Source organism: Lontra canadensis, unplaced genomic scaffold (genome assembly GCF_010015895.1).
Source record: "Lontra canadensis isolate GAN:19392208 unplaced genomic scaffold, GSC_riverotter_1.0 scaffold104, whole genome shotgun sequence".
NCBI classification, from domain to species: Eukaryota; Metazoa; Chordata; class Mammalia; order Carnivora; family Mustelidae; genus Lontra; species Lontra canadensis.
The window spans coordinates 340,338-346,987 of NW_022631098.1; the positions used below are offsets into that span (position 1 = coordinate 340,338).

At 44.6% G+C, this 6,650-nt stretch overlaps 1 protein-coding gene across 5 annotated transcripts in view; it reads right to left on the minus strand.

Annotated features, from left to right (window-relative positions):
* The window catches only part of KBTBD3 (kelch repeat and BTB domain containing 3), a 30,751-nt gene extending 24,142 nt beyond the window's left edge, over positions 1-6,609 (minus strand). For all 5 annotated transcript variants that reach the window (XM_032838376.1, XM_032838377.1, XM_032838378.1 and 2 more), the window contains exon 1: positions 6,471-6,609. The gene's annotated coding sequence lies outside the window, so the exon portion shown is untranslated. The remainder of the gene's footprint in view (positions 1-6,470) is intronic.
* Positions 6,610-6,650: the final 41 nt, after the last annotated feature.

Sequence of the window (6,650 nt, forward strand, 5' to 3'; positions counted from 1 at the left end):
TCCTGATTTTGATTTTAGGCAATAACCATGGAAGATGCTGCCTTGGGGAAACTGGGTGAAGGGCACCTGGGACTGCTTCATACTATTTTTGTAACTTCCTATATTTATGTGATTATTTCAAAATAAAAATTAAAGACCACAAAATAGAAATTCAGTTTAAAAACTGATATCCCGGTTTTGTTCTTGTTCAAAACACTTTAAAAATGCAAAGAAAACATTGTTTTCTTTTTTAGTGTAAGTAGTTCTTTTTTTTTTTTTTTTAAGATTTATTAATTTACTTGAGAGAGAGTAAGCACAAGCAGGAAGGCCAGCGGTACACAGAGAACCCCAAGCAGACTCCACACCTGGTGTGGAGCCCAACCCCACGACCCAGAGATCATGACCTGAGCCAAAATCAAGGGTCCGATGCTTAACCAACTGAGCCATCCAGGTGGCCTATTCCTCGGTTTTCAAAAGCGAAGTTGCATGTAAAACAAAAAAGCTAAAAGGTACTCAAACCTGAGACTTTCAAAAGGATAAAAACTGTATTTCTACATAGTGATGTGAGTCTTGAGGAAATAAATTTTAATAAACTTCAGCCACAAACACATTTTAATTAACTTTATTATCATTAAAAATATGTATTGAATTCGGATCTTGTGTTGGATTAAGTCTCTTTTGAGGCTCACTGTTCATTGAACCCAATGATAGAGATATAAAGAATTCTCATTTCTATAAATAGTAACAAAAAGCAAACTTTACTAGACATTTTTAAGTTTCAGAGCACCTAGGTGTCTCCGTCGGTTGAGCATCTGCCTTAGGTTCAGGTCATGATCCCAGGGTCCTGGGATCGAGCCCGAGTCAGGCTCCCCCCTCAGTGGGGAGCCTACTTCTCCCTCTGCCTCTTACCTGGCTTGTGTGTGCACTCTCGCGCTCTCTCTTTCAAATAAATAAATAAAATCTTTAAAAAAAGAAAAAAAGAAAGAAAATTTTAAGTATCCTCAAATAAGTATTCTCAAACATATTAGAGTCATATATAGATATTCACTTTTATGACACTGTTAAAAGATAAAGCCTGCCGTGTATATTCTGTACAGAATGAAAGAGCAAAGAAGCTGAAATCTTCATTTCTTAAATTTGGTCGGAGTAAATGTGCACTCATAGTAGTAGTGTATTTTGCATATAGCCAAGAATTCAGGACTCGAGGCTGAAGGAATAGGGTCCTAAGTAGCTCATCACCATACTGCGGCCCCTATGGAGGCTCTCTGAGGCTTTCGCTTCCTTGTGTTCAAGGCAGACACACCTATACATCGTACTGTTGTGATGCTTAAGCTATGTCATAAATAATAAATTAATATTGTCAGGTGGTGTATCAATATTAATGGTTAAACTCAGTAATAACATGTACTTAATAACATTATTGTTAAAACAATTCTTAAATCTTGTTAAAAGGTATAAGGCAATTTTTTCTTCAAATATTCTGCAAATTCAATATAATATTTCACTGATTTTTTTTAAAAGATTTTATTTATTTGACAGAGAGAGAGATCACAAGCAGGCAGAGAGAGAGAGTGGGGGAAGCGGGCTCCCCCCGAGCAGAGAGCCCGATGCGGGGCTCAATCCCAGGACCCTGAGATCATGACCCAAGCCGAAGGCAGAGGCTTAACCCACTGAGCCACCCAGGTGCCCCTAATTTTTTACTAATTTTAAGACACATTTTTTCCACCCTAAACATATCTGAAATTGACAGGTATCTTATTGCTTCTGGCCAGGTAGTAACATGACCTATTTGTCCCTATGTGCATCAAACTGTGCATCAGAATGTGAAGAATGGGTATCCATGTCTTCAAAGACAGCCCTGGAGATAATAACAGATAGTCATTCAAGAAATGATGCATCAGGGGCACCTGGGTCGCTCGGTGGGTTAAGCCTCTGCCTTTGGCTCAGGTCATGATCTCAGGGTCCTGGGATCCAGCCCTGTATCGGGCTCTCTGCTCAGCGGGGAGCCTGCTTCCCCCTCTCTCTCTGCCTGCCTCTCTGCCTACTTATGATCTGTCAAATAAATAAATAAATAAAATCTTAAAAAAAAAAAAAGAAATGATGCATCACTAATGCTCTTGATAACAGAATATTATGTAGAAAAACATGGACTTCGAGATTCCGAGTTGCAAGTGAATTTGAAGCACTGGACTCTGAATGTGAAAATGTTTTAAGGGCATCTCAGCTAATTTTGCGTGTGTACTGGGGTGATATACGAAAATTTTAAAAGGGCTTTCCTTGAGAATGAAAAATACCGGGCGATAAGGAGTTGTATCGTAGCTGATGATGACAGTGTTTTCTTTCTTCGAAGCGCATGAGACAGCGGTGTGTAAGGGTGCATCGTAGCTTCAACAAAACTCCTTCCTGCTCAAAACACTGAATCAATTTTTAATACTATCGTCTCCTTCTTCCTTTTAACATCTTCCATTAAAATTTGATTTAAATAATTGAATCAATAAAAGTACAAGAATCAAGTCTGCAAGATTGATACAAAGTAACAACAGAAAATGCAAGTGCTTGACAGGAGTGCCGGATTCCACGGAGGCTGCACCAAGACTGGTCTGGGCTTTGATTCCGTCAGGCTCTCCAGTGATGCGAGTTTGGTCACTAGATTTCAAAACCGAGCGTGATTTCTGGCCTATCCTAATTAATATTTGTCACAGACTGCTAACTGTGTGCCAGGTAGGGAATTAGTCAGAAGGGATGGAGGATAGAGGCAGACGTGATCCTTGCTTTCCTGGTGGTTCCTATCTAGGGAGGAAGACTGATAAATTAGACATTGTTGCAAACACGGTGAAGAAACAGCTGGGAAAGGAACAGAAAGAACAATGGGGATATTCAGCCCTGTCAGGGAGTGACCCTGGTAACACTTACAGAGGGCTCACTCTGTACCGCTGCTCCATATACTCTTGAGTCTTCAAAAGGAGTGTGTAAATCAGATACTGCTACTGTCTGCACTTCACAGGAAGGGGAGCTGGGGCCTTAAGACCTTCTGCAGTTTGCTCAAGGTTATACGGCAGGTCCCAGGGAGCTGGCCCAGGACCATGTGGCTCCAGGAGATTTTTGCTCTGGTTCACTATAGTCTCAGGGAGTGTCTTCCTCAGAAGGTGTCATTTAAGTGGACACCTGAATGATATCAAGACAAGAAGTTGGGGGGGAGAAATCCTGTATAAAGCCCTAATGTGGTAAGGAGTCCTTCTGTTTGAGGACATGAAAGAAGGCCAGCATCACTAGAATTCAGTTAAGGAGAGAAGAATGCAGGGGAAGTAGGGCTCCAGAAGGCGGGCATCACCTCATGTGGGACCCGATAGGCCTCAGGGGGCTGGAATTCCATTCTACATGCAGTTGGGATCACAGAAGAATTTGCACTGCGCAGTGACATGGTCTGATTTATTTTTTTAAAATATATTTCTGGCTGATATGTGAAGAATTTTTTTAAAAAGGAGGTAAGAGAAATAGTGTCCAAGTTAATCATTTATTCAACAGATATTAGAAAGTTTACAGAGTAGCTGTTACTTTGGCAAGTACTGTTCTAACTACTGGGCGTACAGCCAAAACCAGTGAGACAGGGTCCCCCACTCTGGAGTACACTCTAGAGTAGCATGCACACATGCGGGCACGCGCACCCACACAACTACCGCCTCTCCTGCATCAACACATTCTCCCCTGCACTGGACAGATTCCATCAGCAGACACATTGTACTATCTCCCATCTTTAAATGTCAAACAAAAATCTGTCCTTTGAACTTCCATTACCCTCTACCGACCATCCCGGTTTTCCACTCCCTGACCCAGAAAGTCTGTAGCAGCTTTCCATCCAGTGGCTATCTGAGCCCACTACCGTCCAGTGCTCTCACCCTACATCCTGCTGAGTCAGTGTCACCACACCGTGCTCTCATCTTCTCTCTCCACATTTTAGTTAACTCACGTTGCTAACTAGTCCCCACTTCTTAAAACACGCATCTCTAGTTTCTGGAGCACAACGCTCTTCAGGATTCCTATCTTGCTGGCCTCTCCTACACTGTCTGGTCAGAAGCACATATGATGCAGTGAACAAGGACGTGGACTTGGGAGACCTAGCTCTGCAGACCGGCTGCTTCAGAAGTGCTCACGGCAGGGAGGACTTAGGAAAACAATGTTGCCCCTTCTCCTGCAGGCTAGATAATGAAATAGTCTTGCCGGTGTGACAGGATGGTGGTTTAGACCAGAGTGTTAACAGTGGAGAAGGAGAAATTTAGATGGTAGCTCTAGTTTAGAAGCAGAACCGATAGAATGGAGAATAGATTGGATATGCAAACTGAGGGGGGAAAGGTAGCAAGATTTCTTGGGTAACTGGTAGAATTAAAAAAAAATACTTATTAAAGTCTTGAAAAATTAAGCTTTGCAATGGAATAAAGTTGTGACCCAATAAGAAGCTAATGAACATTATCTCCCCTGCTCCCCAAAATCGATGAAACTTAGAGGATTTCATTTGATGCTTTTCCAATCAAATTGAAACCCGGGAGAGGTTATGTGATTTTCCCAAAGTCACACAGATAACTGGTGGTGGAACTGGAAAAAGAACACAGGTTTCTCAGAATCCCACTAAGAAGCGACAGCTCAGGATCTGGCAAGTTGACTATTACAAGCTTGCTGAACCCCTAACACTTCAGTCCTCTTTTTCCCCTCACCAATGCAATAAAAAAAAAAAAAAAAATCACAATAAAGTGTTTGGGAATCCTGAATATAGTTAGGCACACTTTATATTTCCTTAAGAAAAAAACAAGGGAAGTAAAGGTAGACAGAATATAAATACCAAGGTTAGCTTATAAAAGGAGTAAAATCTATTGTAAAAATTCATCAAAACATGTGTATACTATTTGTAAAACGTAAGGTATGCATTAAATTCCCTCTCAAGTAGTTTACATTCTGACACACATAAAAATAATTCGGGATAATAGATGTCATAAGGCTGTGTAAGAATAGTTGCCAAATGAATTAAACAGAGAATTAAAAAACAAAACAAAACAAAAAACTCCGGGGTTGTCCTCAAGAAAAGGTCGGGTTTGCCCTAAGCCTTGAAGGACAAGTAAGAATTTACAAAGTAGACAGGGAAGGGGATTCCATTAAACAAACCGAAAAAGAATGTCCACCGTAGTACCAGGGATAGAAGGGAGTGGGGAGAGTGAGCTTGTACGGAGACATTCTCCTAGGTATGACACTTGAGCCGAGACCAGAATGACACAGAGGAACAAGAAATGTGAGGACGGGAGGACAGAATATTCTAGGCAGAGAAAGCAAGTACGAATAACCACTGCACTATCTGTCTGCGAGGCTCTACAGATGAATACACAGAGCTCAGTTCAATGCTAAAAGAATGGACTATGAATTCCTAAACCTGCGTTGAAATCGTCCCACAGATTTCTCTTTCTCATCTCAGATTCTCCATCAGTAACAATAATTACTACTGCACAGAGCATGGTAGTGTTTTGGAAACAGTGAAATTAAAAAAATCAGTTCAAAAAGCCAAGGGCGGAGAAGTTACCATATGCTCAGATACGTAAAGTTAAAAATGGAGAACGGAGTTGTGATCATCGGGGACAGGAGAATTAGCGGGCACCGTATACTTCACGAACCTACACATTTTCACTCACCGCGGGGTTTTGGCACATGTTCCCTCTGCTTTGCCAGATTGTAAGCTCTCTGCAGGTGGCAAGCAGATCTTACATAGCGCCCCTGACACAGGCTCTTAGTAAGTATTACCCCGGTTGATCTATCAAGACACTACGTTACATCCCTTTGAGGATTTGCGTGTGTTGGGCGTTCAAAACCCCACCTACCTGCAAAGGATTGGAAGGGGCTTGTGAGATCAGGAAAACTTAACAGAAACAAGCATAGATAAAAACAGAATAGAAGCCATCTTAAAGAGGGTGGAAGTAATCCTTAGGTCGCTGTGTGAATGACTACTGCTGGCCCTGGGCTGACGTCCCCTGGCCGCCAAAGGGCGGAGGGGACCGTCTACATCTCAGCGGATGGCATCTCATCTACCGCGAAGTTGGGCATCGACAGGGCTCCGCAGAGGCCAGTACCGCAGGGGCTGTGGTCACGAGGGTCCCCCTGAGGCGTCCAGACGGCCCTCGGTCAGGCCTGGGAAAACAACCGAGCCAAGGAACGGAGCCGCCGAGGAAGGCTGCTGAGCTAAGTGCGCTCCGCCGCTCCTAGGGCCCCCGGTGCCCGGGCCACCGCACGGCCGCAGCGAGGGGTCCCAGGGCCGGCGGGGAGGCCAGGTCGGGGCGGCCGCGGGGCACAGCTCCGGGGGCCCCGAGCGGCGCGCTCCCCATCGCCCATAGCCCTCCCCGACCCGGCACACGGACGAGCCAAGGGGCGGCCAGAGCCCCGGGGATCCCCTCCTCCGCGGGCCCCCCAGCACCGCTGCCATCCCACTCCTCCTTCAGACCCCAGAGCTCACCCACCTGCAACTGCAGTCTCCGAAGTCTCCACCCTAGTCTCGCTGCCTCCGCAGGCCCGACTGCGATTGGCCTGAACCGCTGTCCCGTTAGCGCTTCTCCGAGTGTGACTGGCGTAATTAGGCGGCTCTCGGCCTTGGTCCCTCCCTCTTCTCTCCGCGAGGCCCCGCCCCTCGTGACGTCACG